This window comes from Panthera onca, chromosome D3, assembly GCF_046562875.1.
Source record: "Panthera onca isolate mPanOnc1 chromosome D3, mPanOnc1 haplotype 2, whole genome shotgun sequence".
In the NCBI taxonomy this organism is placed as follows: Eukaryota; Metazoa; Chordata; class Mammalia; order Carnivora; family Felidae; genus Panthera; species Panthera onca.
In genome coordinates this window covers 83,289,781-83,302,499 of record NC_138350.1, presented here as the reverse complement: position 1 = coordinate 83,302,499, position 12,719 = coordinate 83,289,781, and the positions used below count along the sequence as shown (strand labels likewise).

Here is a 12,719-nt window from a genome sequence, read left to right as displayed (position 1 = left end):
TACACTCTTCATGTTTGTAGATTTGTTAAAACATGATTGCAGAGTGAAACTATTTTGTCTTGATCCAGCTAGGCCACAGACAGAGCTTCTCTGATGTAATATTGGTTGTGTTCAAGAAAAGAATACCAAGACCTGGCTGTGAGGGCCAGAACAGCTCACAGATGCCAGTGGCTGCTGAGGGGAGCAGGTGTAAAGTGTGCCTCTTTGGCACAAGGATTATTTTTTGCTGAAGGCCATCAGAACCCCACAGATTCAGGAAAAGCTCTTTACTTCCATCTCACGGCCTAAATTTACATTGGAAATGGGGCCTGTACCAGAAAGAGATCTATTCCTAGAGATTCTTTTTTACTGAAGAAACTTATCTACCAGGGTAATCTTTGTTTTCCAAATATCTCCTCACCCTTCCTGTGAAATGCCTCCCTTCTCTTCATATCCCCGGATCCCTACCCCTTTCTGAAGGTCTGAATGGTATATGTCTCAAATACCTGGCTGCCCCCTTGGTCTTATATTTTTATGGCGATCCCATATGTATGAAATTTGGATTTTGTAGGTGAGATATCAATAACACTCAATTATTTAAAGTTAAGAAAACAAAATAAAGTTCATTAATGAGTTCCATGGCATATGTTATACAGTGATGGAAACATTTATTATTTTATGTGTAATATACTAATCTACCGTAATAAATCATTGTTCAAAGAAAATGCTAAATTTTTTCAATCTTAAACATTTTCAATCTAGATATCTCATGATGACACAATCATCAAGACCTATGATATATATGATTTCTCTAAAAATGTCTTTCTACCATGATTTCCTACAAATATTCCATTAAACAATCTTCCAATTTATTTATTTGTTTTTTGTTTGTTTGTTTGTTGTGATTTGCACTCTTTTAACTGCTGGAATTGATTTTTGGAGTATTGCCTTTAAATATGAATTACGGCACTTCTAATATATTGTGGTAATTATATAATAAAGATAATTATGGAGTAATGATAGCAGTAAAATTTTATTAAGTCATATCATGTTGTAATGACTAAGCATTTGCAATTTATTATAAATATCTTGTTTTTCTATTAGCTCATATCTGGCACAAGGCAGTAACCCTTTACTAAATTTGTTTGTTTCTTTGTTTATCACATACACCAGGTCACTTAAATGAGCTTGTGATACACTTGAATTAATTAGAAAACATTTCATCTTTACAATATTTAGCTTTTCTGTTTCAAATAATAAGTAAGCTTCTTCATTTACTATTTGTCTTGTATTTAGAAATTCTAGTGAACTTTATTGTAATAATTGCCCAGTTAAGACCCTTCAGATTTCTTGAGTATATAATCAAAATTTTTCCAAATAACAAGATACTTATTTTTTTCCCCAAAAGATTCTTTTATGATTTTATGTATTCTATTAGTCAGAATCATAACAGCTTTGTAAATATGATATAAACTAATATCTTAAGATCTTTGTTAGACTGTTTCTAGTATATTTTCACTATATCTTTAACATTTAAGAATAGAATATTACTATTTATGGGCATACAAACAAAACCATATTACATAATCTCTTTAACACTCTAGAACAAACTCAATCCCTTCCTCGAATTTATCTTTATTTCTAAAATTATATCAAATAAATTTTGCAAATAGTACAACATAGTAGAAACAAAACAGAATTTCAAACCAAATATGGGTGTTGTGGTAATTTTTATGTTATTACTCTCAAAAAATTCTTATATTTAATTAACGGTAAATATATGATTTTATGGCAAACTAAATATTTTACCTATATTTTTCTTAAATAGAAGTTAATAGTCCTTAGTTATGTTCATAAAGCGTATCATCATTGTGGGATTATCATTATATGGTTAGTAGACAAACAGCTTGAATCAAACAAAATAGAAAGAAGCAATTAATATATAATAAAAGTCATTGGGGTGTTAAAAATTTGGTTTAATGAAAAGTTGGCCCAACATATTGCTATTATCAAATTGAAAAACCAAAGCAAATACCTAATACCATTTCTTTCCCTCACTAAATGCAATTCCCTGGTTACTTTATTTCAGGTTGAGAATATACACTATAGTAACATACATTTTATTTTCAATTATTATTGTTTGATTATGAAGAGCAGGCTGAATTCTAAATTAACTAGGGAATTTGACTTAAATTAACAGAAGACTATTAAGCAAACTATCAGTCTGATGCTAAATATGATTTTACATATCTGTTAGTCTGCTTTTTAAAAATATTCTGAACATTTTTATGAATGACAACTTGTTCATTTATTTTTTTTTAAATACTAGCATATTTCAGAGATAATTTAAGTGGCAAAGTAGAAGTGGATGAATCAGACTTGGTCTCAGGCACAGACAGAACAAAAAGATCAAAATCTAAGCTTCTAATTTCATATTGAATTACTACGTTGCACACCTGGAACTAAGATAATAATGTATGTTAATTTTACTTCAATTTTAAAACAAAACTAAACAAAACTTCCAGTCAAGAAATAAGTTGAGGGTCAATATCTAGTTTCTAAAATGGAGTAAAAAAAGTAAAATATAGGGGCTCCTGGGTGGCTCAGTTGGTTAAACATCTGACTTTGGATCTTGACTCAGGTCATGATCTCAGGGTTCTTGGGTTCCAGCCCAGCATCGGGCTCTGTACTGAGAGCACAGAGTCTGCTTGGGAGTCTCCCTCTCTCTCCCTCTCTCTGCCCTTCCCCTACACACTGTTTCTCTTTCTCAAAATAAATAAATAAACTTTATAAAAAGTAAAAACTTAGAATGAGACATGAAACAGATTAAGTGCATGAAAAATTTAGCCCTAGCAAAAGCAAAATAACAATAACAACAATAATAATTTTGTCTATTAAAATTTGGTCTACAAATTTTGTTTTTGCTCACTAAACTCTGGAAGAGTCAGTCAGTTGCCTTTTTTAGAAATATCAAGTGGGTATATTTTCAGTTGTGTGTAAATTTCCTGAACTCATAATACAGAAGAGAATTTTCAAATGTCCCATAATTAATATTATCATATGAAAGTCTATTTCAATAAATTTGGATGAGCAAACCATAACATTAGGCAGAACGTTAATATAAAAACATGCTCTCAATGTCTTTGTACAGTAGTGATAGATTTGAGGAAATTATTTCCTTTACTATTCAAACATAAACTAAAGCAACAAAAATATTTTGAATACATATTTATAAATGATCTTGATAATCAGAATATTTTCTTCAACAATTCTGTTGATTATTTAATAGAAACATTTCAAAATATATTTACTTTGATAATTAACAGTAGAGAGCAAAGAGGGAGTGATGTTTCTGCAGTAATTTGCATGACAAATAACATTTTTCAGGATGCTTACTTTGTTTCACAAATTATGGCATAAATTCAAAAGTCTGGTGAAAATTGCCAAACGGCCTTGTTTATAGCACTATGACAAAACCCCAATTTTCAGTAGTATCTTTTTAATTGTCAAAATAAAATTAAATGGGGAGAAATATCTTGCCAAGTTAAATGAAATCATCACCATTGAACAGCAAGTAGAGAGATATTTATGAAAGTATTGAATTGTCATTTCTGCTAAAAAGTTTTTTCTCAGGCCAGCTAGTTTACTTTGCATACGAAAGACCTGAGGTAATACGTCAAGGACTCTCCCATTATTAAGAAGCAAATGATTTTTAGAAATGGAACTTGAATAAAGTTTAAAAAATTCTCTTCATTGTGAATTTGTATAGCCATTCTCATTTGGCACTCGTTTTTACCAGAGCTCCAGCGTTTAATGTCACGATTTGTACTTCCATCAGCTAGATTTATTATTTTAAACATTTGAATAGGTTTTTATCAAATATATGTGAGACCAAAAATATATTTGGGCCTGTGGCTTTTGAGGCTCAAACTGTAAAAATTAATTAAAAAAACAATATTTAGAGCACAATATGTTAAAATAAATGTCAAAACTCCAATCATAATCTTTTTGGCCCACTCTTGCAAACCGTTTAAATCATCATTACGAAGAACAAAGCTGGAGGTATCACAATACCAGATTTCTAGATATAACACAATGCTGTCGTAATTGAAACAGTATGGTACCACCACAAAAATAGACACACAGAACAATAGAGCAGGATAGAGATCCCAGAAATAAACCCACAATTATTTGGTCAGTTAATCTGTGAAAAAGGAGGGAGGAATATACAATGGGGAAAAAAAAAAGCTGTCTCTTCAACAAACAGTGTTGGAAAAACTAGACAGCTATGTGCCCAATAAAGAAACTGGATCATTTTATTACACCATATACAAAAATGAACTCAAAATAGATCAAAGATCTACATGTGAGACCTGAAGCCATAAAATTCCTAGAAGAAAATACAGGCGGTAATCTCTTTGACATCAGTTGCAAAAATATTTTTCTAGATACATCTCCTTTAGCAAGAGACACAAAAGCAAATTTAAACTACTGAGACTGTACTGAATAAAAAGCTTTTACACAGTGAAGGCAACCATCAATAAAACAAAAAGATAGTGCACCAAATGGGAGAAGGTATTTGCAAATGATGTATCTGTTAAGGGGTTAGTATCCAAAATATATAATGAACTTAAAGTACTTAGCCCCAAAACCCAAATAATCCAATTAGAAATGGGCAGAGGTGGCTGGCTTGCTCAATTGGTAAAGCATGTGAGTCTTAATCTCGGGATCATCAGCTTGAGCCCCATGTTGGGCCTGGAGCCTACTTAAAAAAAACAAAAAGGGCAGAAGACATGAACAGACATTTTTTCCAAAGAAAAGATACATATGGTCAACAAGCACGTGAAACAGTGGTCAACATCACTAAACCTCAGGGAAGTGCAAATCAAAACCACAATGAGATGTTACCTCACACCTGTCCTAATGGCTAAAATCAAATCACAAGGAACAAGTACAGGTGAGGATGTGGAGAAAAAGGAAGCTTTGTGCACTGATAGGAATGTTAACTGGCACAGCCACCGTGGAAAATAGTATGGAGACTCCTCAAAAAACTAATAGACTTGTTTTCACTACGGAGTCACTACCCAAAGAAAATGAAAACACTAATTTGAAAAGATATATGCATCCCTCTTTTTATTACAGCCCAGTTTACAATAGCCATGATTTGGAAGCAACCTAAGTGTCCACGGATAGATGAATGGATATAGAAGAATGGATATAGAATGGATATATATAGTATAGAGTATTACTCAGCCATAAAAAATAAGATAAAATCTTGCCATTTGCAACAACATGCAGGGATCTGGAGGGTACAATGTTAAGTGAAATAAGTCAGTCAGAGAAAGGCAAATACCATGTGATTTCATTCATACGTGGAATTTAAGAAGAGAAAAGAAACAGAAAAAAAGAGACAAAGAGAAAAAGAGCCTCATTTAAATATACAGAAAGGGTAAATATATGTGGAAGGGTTAGATGAATGGGGGGATGGGTGAAATAGATAAAGAGGATTGAGTGCTCTTACTATCATGAACACTGAGTTATGTATAGAGTTGTTGAGTCACCATATTATACACCTGAAACTAACATAAAATTGTATGTTACCTATACTAGAGCTAAAAAAAAAAATTTAGAAAGATGTTTAAAGATGCAGGTCTCAAAAATTTCAATAAATTTATTGTCTTATAAATATTCTCATGAAGCATAACTTAATAATTCTCTTTCCACGACATCTCAAAGTAGTTTGAAATGCCAATTTGGTAAAGGATAGACACTATTTATTAATACCATAAGACTGAATTCACTTTCTTTAGAGGGATCCTGTATGTATGTTACTTGTCTTTTAAAGATTTTTTAATGTTTTTATTTTATTTTTTGAGAGACAGAGCCGGAGCAGGGGAGGGGCAGAGAGAGAGGGAGACACAGAATCGAAAGCAGGCTCCAGGCTCTGAGCTGTCAGCACAGAGCCTGATGTAGGGCTTGAACCCATGAACACTAGATCATGACCTGAACTGATGTCTGACACTCAACCAACTGAGCCACCCAGGCATCCCTGTACGTTTCTTGTCTTTATTTGTCCTTTATGGTATAAATGTTATAAACCCCTTGACAATTAATTCATGCAAAGTTGCCTTAAATTTTTTTTTGTTTAAAGTTTATTTTATTTTTGAGAGAAAGAGAGAGACAGAGCATGAGCAGGGGAGACACAGAGTCTGAACAGGCTCGTGACTCTAAGCTGTCAGCACAGAGCCCAATGCAGGGTCGGAACTCATGAACCATGAGATCATGACCTGAGCTGAAGTCGGAGATTTAACCGACTGAGCCATCCAAGCGCCCACATATTTGTCTTTTAAAAGGCAGTAATATTATTGAAATATATGGAGTAAATTACATTATTATTTATACGATTCTTCTTGAATTGATATTTTAAGCTTTAATTAAAATGAAAAGTCATATTTAAAATAAAAAAAACATGTTTTGCATAATTATTTGTCTTTTTAACTCACATAATAAAAGTGGATCAGGAAAATTCTATGAAAGGAAAGGAAAATTTGCTTTCACGTGATGGCAGTGAAAGATTATTCTCATTATATTATACAAATATTCAGTTTGTTTTCTGCCCAAGCTATTTTAAATATTTACATTTTTACCATTGTTTTAGCAGATTTAAATTCCTTGCTTTATTAATTTAATGATGGGCACTATATTCAGTAACTACTACATTAATTATACTTAGAAGTGTAAATGATATAAGGTTGTCTTAGTTGTCTTTGTGCTAGGGCAAAACACCTTTGACTGGATGGCTTAAAGAAGATATTTATTTCTCACAGTTTTGGAGGATGAGAAGTCCAAGGTCAAGACACCTGTGGATCCGGAAGTGAAAGTTCAGATAAACATAGTGAAGGGAAATAAAAGAAATCTCAGAATTTAAGTTACTACAAAAATGAGAGAAAAAAAAAAAAAAACAAGTCTGGGGACTAGGGGCAGATCCAGCTCAAAAAGTTGTTCAGACAAATAATTTCACGTAAAAACCAGCAACAGGGAAGGATCAAGGCACAATTACATTCTCAAGTATCATCAACAATAACATCATAAATAGAAAAGCATGCCAACAGAAAGACATGTTTACAAAATAATTCAAAACCGTAGCTTACAATTTCAAAACTAGATATAATATGGTAGGGAAATTATAATATGTGAACTAGCATCAAATAAAAAGGAGTGAAATTCAGAAGTGAGAGAGTCTACCTCAAGAAAAACCATAGAAATAGAAGAAATAAACCACGTCCAAAATGAAGCCTAAATTAGAAAGAAAATATGAGCTGAAACATAACAGATCCTGTCCTTAGAGAAAGAGACAGTGAAAGGAATTGAGAAGAAAACATTCTAAAAATAAAAAGAAATGGCGATACCCATTCTGGCCAACCTGGAGTAAGTAAGACCAGATACTCTCCCACTTGAAAAGTTTTAATATGGACAAAATGTGTTGGAAAATAGTTTTCAAGACTTTGGACAAGAGAAAATGGAGAGTGATGCCAGAGCAAGAACCAATGTGTTGTGCATGCTTTTCCTATTAGGAAAACTCTTTTCTAAAATATTGCCGGCTATACAATAACCACCCTGGAAAGACAAGAGCCGATTGTTCCATATGAAATAAAGGAATGTGTTTATACCTTAAGACAGAAATTAAGAGTCACAAAAATTTCCCTAATAAAAACGGACAAAACTTTTTATTATAAGCTTGGAAAATAAATTATATGTTGGCAAATATATAATTGGACGATATAATATATATATTGGCAAATAATTATATAAGGATCAACTTGTAGAATTTAGTGCAAGCAAATCATTAGAATAATTACATGTGTTGACTAATTAGGTTTAAAATTTTAAGTCTTAATTGTCTACTCTCTGGTCACATCCAGTTTAGAATAATATAAGAACATAACACTTAATTTTTGAAGGTCTTGAGTTTTTGTTTTTAAATATTTCATGAAATGTGTGATTATTTTGAAGTTTCTATTTCTCTATATTAATTTCATGGGTCAAATGTACTGTCAGTATTTCTGTGAATAATTTAACATCACGAAAATGTTCCAGTAAGTTGAATTTTAATAACGGATGTCTTTTTAAAGCAACTGTCTTGCAAACCTCAGGAAATGCTCCACAGCATATCATTTGGACTTAAAGACGCCACCTCTGATTTGTGGGTGCCAGTTTTAAATAGCATCTCTTGGGGGCTCCTGGGTGACTCAGTGGGTTAAGTGTCTGACTCTTGATTTTGGCCCAGGTCATGCTCTCGCTGTTGGTGGGTTCCAGCCCCACATTGGGCTTTGTGCTGTCAGTGCAGAGCCTGTTTGGGATTTTCTCCCCCCACCCCCCCACCCCCCCCGCCTCTCTCTGACCCTCCCTTGCTCTCTCTCTCTGTCTTTCAAAAAGAAATGAATAAACATTAAGATTATAAATATCATCTCTTTGACTATACTGATTATGTTACTCTGTGACATAATACTACATATGATTTCCAAGATCCTTAATTGACTGTCCTTGGACAACAATAAAATCAAGTGAATTTATTAAGTCATTTTTGATTACTTGGGCATTTCTGAGGTTAAGAGGTTAAGGTAGATAGAAAAGTGCAAATACTGATTAATGTACTATACTGCCCATAGACACATTTTATTTTCTTTTTGTCAATCTCCAACTTAATGATAAATTAAACTAGCAGGTGCTCTTATGATAAAGTGATAAAATGAATACATGACATGTGAACTAAAATGGAAAATTTAAATAATGTTGTCATTTCACCATGAAATTGATGGCGTATGTGGAAGTACATAAATGTAAAAGTATTTTTACAGGTTTTAAAAATTAAGAATTAGAGCGACAAGAAAACCAATAGATCTGGAAGAAATTTCTCTCTGCTGCTTGGACGCCATGGGTCCCTTCCATCAGCAAAAACTTCACTTCCTGAATCGCTCGCTTTTTTTAGCTTCCATGCTGATTTTTGACATTTGATTCATATGTTTAAAAATGATCTTTTCTGAAAAAGTTAGAGTCCTCATAACTATTGTTATTTGATTGTTTGTCTTAAACATTGCCACTCTGATGATTTAAAGCTAAAACTTAAATGATTTTTTTGTCTATAGTTACATACGACCTCACAGCCATCTATTTGTGTAATTAAAAAAAAACCTCATTTGAAAGGATATTTTTGACATTACCTTCTCAATTTGAGTGTGAGGGACTTGTTTACTATTTTGACTGGTTTCACGGGTATATACACATGTCAAAATTCTTCACATAAGTATTTTAAATATATAAAGTTTATTGTATGCCAATTATACCTGAGTTAAATTTTTTAAAAGTGCCATATGCTTGCATCAGTTTACAATAACATTAAGCAGATATTAGTCTTTTGAAGTCCACACATATTTTATTCCTTTGGGATATCTCTGTAGCACTTGATTGAAAGTTGTAGATTAAATATCAAGCAATTGCAGACAGTAACGATTCATATGTATTTTCTGTCTCGCGTTATTTTTTTGGTACCATATGCATTTAGGTTTTTGGTTGATTTTTGCTAATGAAAAGATCAGATAAATAAAACCATTTTTATTCTTGGAAATGCTCTTCAGAGTAATATACTATGCTGCTCTGTCTTGTTTTCCCTAGAAACTGTTGAAATGAAACAGTTTCTCATGTAAGGAAAAGAAAATGAAGACATTATTTTACGCCTTAAAGAAGAAATACATGGTCTTTCATGAATATGAGTTTTAATGACAGGTTAATTTAATAAATCCTCCTAGAAAAAAGATGTTTTTAGGATTATTCTTCGGACTGTAATGTCGTCAGGAGTGAGACTTTTAAACTTTTTATTAACATAGCTATTTCTTCAATCACTATCAGTTTTCTTTCATTAAAAGGTGTTGAAAACTAGATTGCTTTAATTTCTTATATAAAGAAATGACGGGTAACAGAAATAACCATAAATTTCCCTTTTCATTTGAACTGATATTTCTTTTCTTTTTTCTTTTTAATAATGTCTGTTTATTTTTGAGAGACAGAGACAGAATGTGAGTGGGTTAGGGGCAGAGAGAGAGGGAGATGCAGAATCCGAAGCAGGCTCCAGGCTCTGAGCTGTCAGCACAGAGCCCGACGTGGGGCTCGAACTCAGGGACCGTGAGATCATGACCTGAGCTGAAGTCGGATGCTCAACCGACTGAGCCACCCAGGCACCCCTTCTTTTTTATTGAGATAAAAACACATACAGTAAAATTCACAGATGTTAAACAGTTTAATGAAATATTTCAAATGTCTCCATTCAACTTTGTCAAGATACTGAATGTTTTCATTCCCACAGAAATTTGCCTGACCCTTTACAGTCATTTTCCTCTGTGCCCCAGAGGCAATAATTTTCCTGATCCCTTTCATCAGACATGAATTTATCTTGAAAACCTTAAATTTAATAACATCTTAGTTATTTAATGCTGTGAAAATTTAATTTCCTTCTGTAAATATGAGTTTCTTTCTTCCTTGGTGAGTTCTACCCGTTCTACTAGTTTTTCATCACAGCTAAGAGTCATGAAATGACAGAAGCAATTAATCAAATGCATATATATGTATATATAAAACTATATATAAATTTTAGATTTATAGTTGATAGTCTCATCTCCTGAATTTAAGGGTAAATAGAAAAAATCATTGGGGATAGTTTTGTTTGCTGAGAGTAAGCTAATGTTCATCAGAAACATGCTGTCTAAAAGACTCATCCTTTATGTCTGAGGAATAGTGTTGTAATTCTGTAATACGATGCTAAATAAAATTTGAAATTTTATAAAAGTATAAGAAAAAGAGCTAGAAAGGGAAAGCAGAAGCTTCATTTGCAATAATGTGAAAAGTTATATATATATACATATATATATATATATGTATGTATATATAAACAGAAAGCTAAAGCATGAACAAATTAATTTCCCTCCCCTGTGAAAGAAATGGAATTTTTAGAACCTATTAGGCTATGTGTATATATGGTATGTATATGTTTTAATACACAGTATCAGACTAAATGGATAGCTCTGGACCGGATATTTGCCAGAAGCCAGATACCCAAACCTGAAGTCCCTATCAAACACTTGGAAATTGGGTGGGGAATTTCTATGCACTGGAGAATATCTAAAATTAAAACAAAATCCCCTTACTCCCCTTACTCGTGTGATTTTGTTTTACCTTTTTAGCACAATAGATGATGCTGCGTTATTGAATACCGAAATATGATATATTCTTGCTCTCACTCTGCTATCAGAAGTGGAGAAAGCAACTCAGAAAGAAAGCTTGCACACCACTCTGGAGGATTTTTTTTTTTCCTAGAGTCTACTCCGTACTCCATTTAGACATTAAAAAACATATATAATAATTTTTTTTCAGAGTTGTATTCTTATATATGTAAAGGGACTTGGATAGAAATGCTCCGTCTGTGTTTTGGGCGGGGTCGCAAAGGTTGAAACTGGTGCACCCAGTGACAATATCTCTGTAACCTAAAGCAAGGAACTGGAGGTTAGCAATCTAGTTTCACCCTGCTGGTGATCACCAAGTGAAGTAAGTCCGTACTGAAGCGAGGATTTCTTTGGAAAAAGTGTTCCATGTGCCGTATGTCCCCACAGCCCTGCTGTGCTGTAGGGGGGAATAGAAGAGGCACCTTTCTTTCCCTTTGCCTTAGGCTAAGTGGATGGCTCTTCAAGGTAAACACTTATAGGATCTGACAGGTATTTCCTGGCATTTTGGCCCGAGTTGACAAAGACAAAAATTGTCAGAACTAGCCGTGGGACCAGGTGTGTGAGATTGCTTTGGGCAAAGTGCACCTGGGAGAGGAAGCCCAATCTTGAATCCTAACCAGAAAATTACCTAACACAGTGATTTTCATGGCCTGGTGCTTTGACCAGCAGCATCAGTACAAGGAAGCTTGTGAAAACTGCAAAGATTGAGACCCCCATCTCCGTGTTTGTTTTTGCTTTTGTTTTAATTGAAAGCTTGTGATTAACAGACTTTCCAGGTGATTCTTACTCTTGGTAACACCTGAGGACCACGAGGCTGCGGAAATGCCGCTGGCCTGGCGAGGGTCTGCGTGGGGAGGTCCGCCCGTGGCCCGATGCACAGAGAGGAGACAGTAGGTTGCATCAAGAACATGGATGTCAGAAATCCAGCGGGAAGCGCTCTCCCAGGGAGGGACCCAGGGCAGGAAGACCCAGCAGTTTTGCATCCACAAATTCCCGAGGAATCAGCTCGAGATTACACCGCACTGGCCTTTCCCCTAATCCTACCCCAGAGCCCAACTCAACCTTGATGATGGAGGTGGTTCTCTGACTCCTGGGTACACCTCACGACCAAAGTCCTGAGGAGCTTTACAAACACTTACACAAGGTAAATTGAAGTTGAAACTCTGGGCGGAGTCCTGTTAATTCTGATGTAGTAAGTGGAAAATGCCCTGGGGGTAGCAGGAAGGTGACCTGGTAAAGACAGAGGAGAAAGAAGAAAACGACCTTATCCCATTCTCTGTCCCTTACAGTACCCCAGCCTGAGGATGGGGTTGAGGGTAGGAGGAGGAAGCTTTACTAAACAGAGCTTTTATATTACTAACTTCATTAATATTTTTATTCACTCAGCCAATACTGGTGGAGACCCTCTTGTACAGGGTTGGGGATAAGAAGTGAATGAAAAGCGGTATCGGTGTTCTCCTGGAGCTG

The 12,719-nt window shown here is 34.2% G+C and overlaps 1 pseudogene; it reads right to left on the bottom strand.

The window, feature by feature from the left end:
- The window catches only part of LOC132665030 (importin subunit alpha-8-like), an 82,877-nt pseudogene extending 70,642 nt beyond the window's left edge, over positions 1-12,235 (bottom strand).
- Between the last annotated feature and the right edge of the window lie 484 nt (positions 12,236-12,719).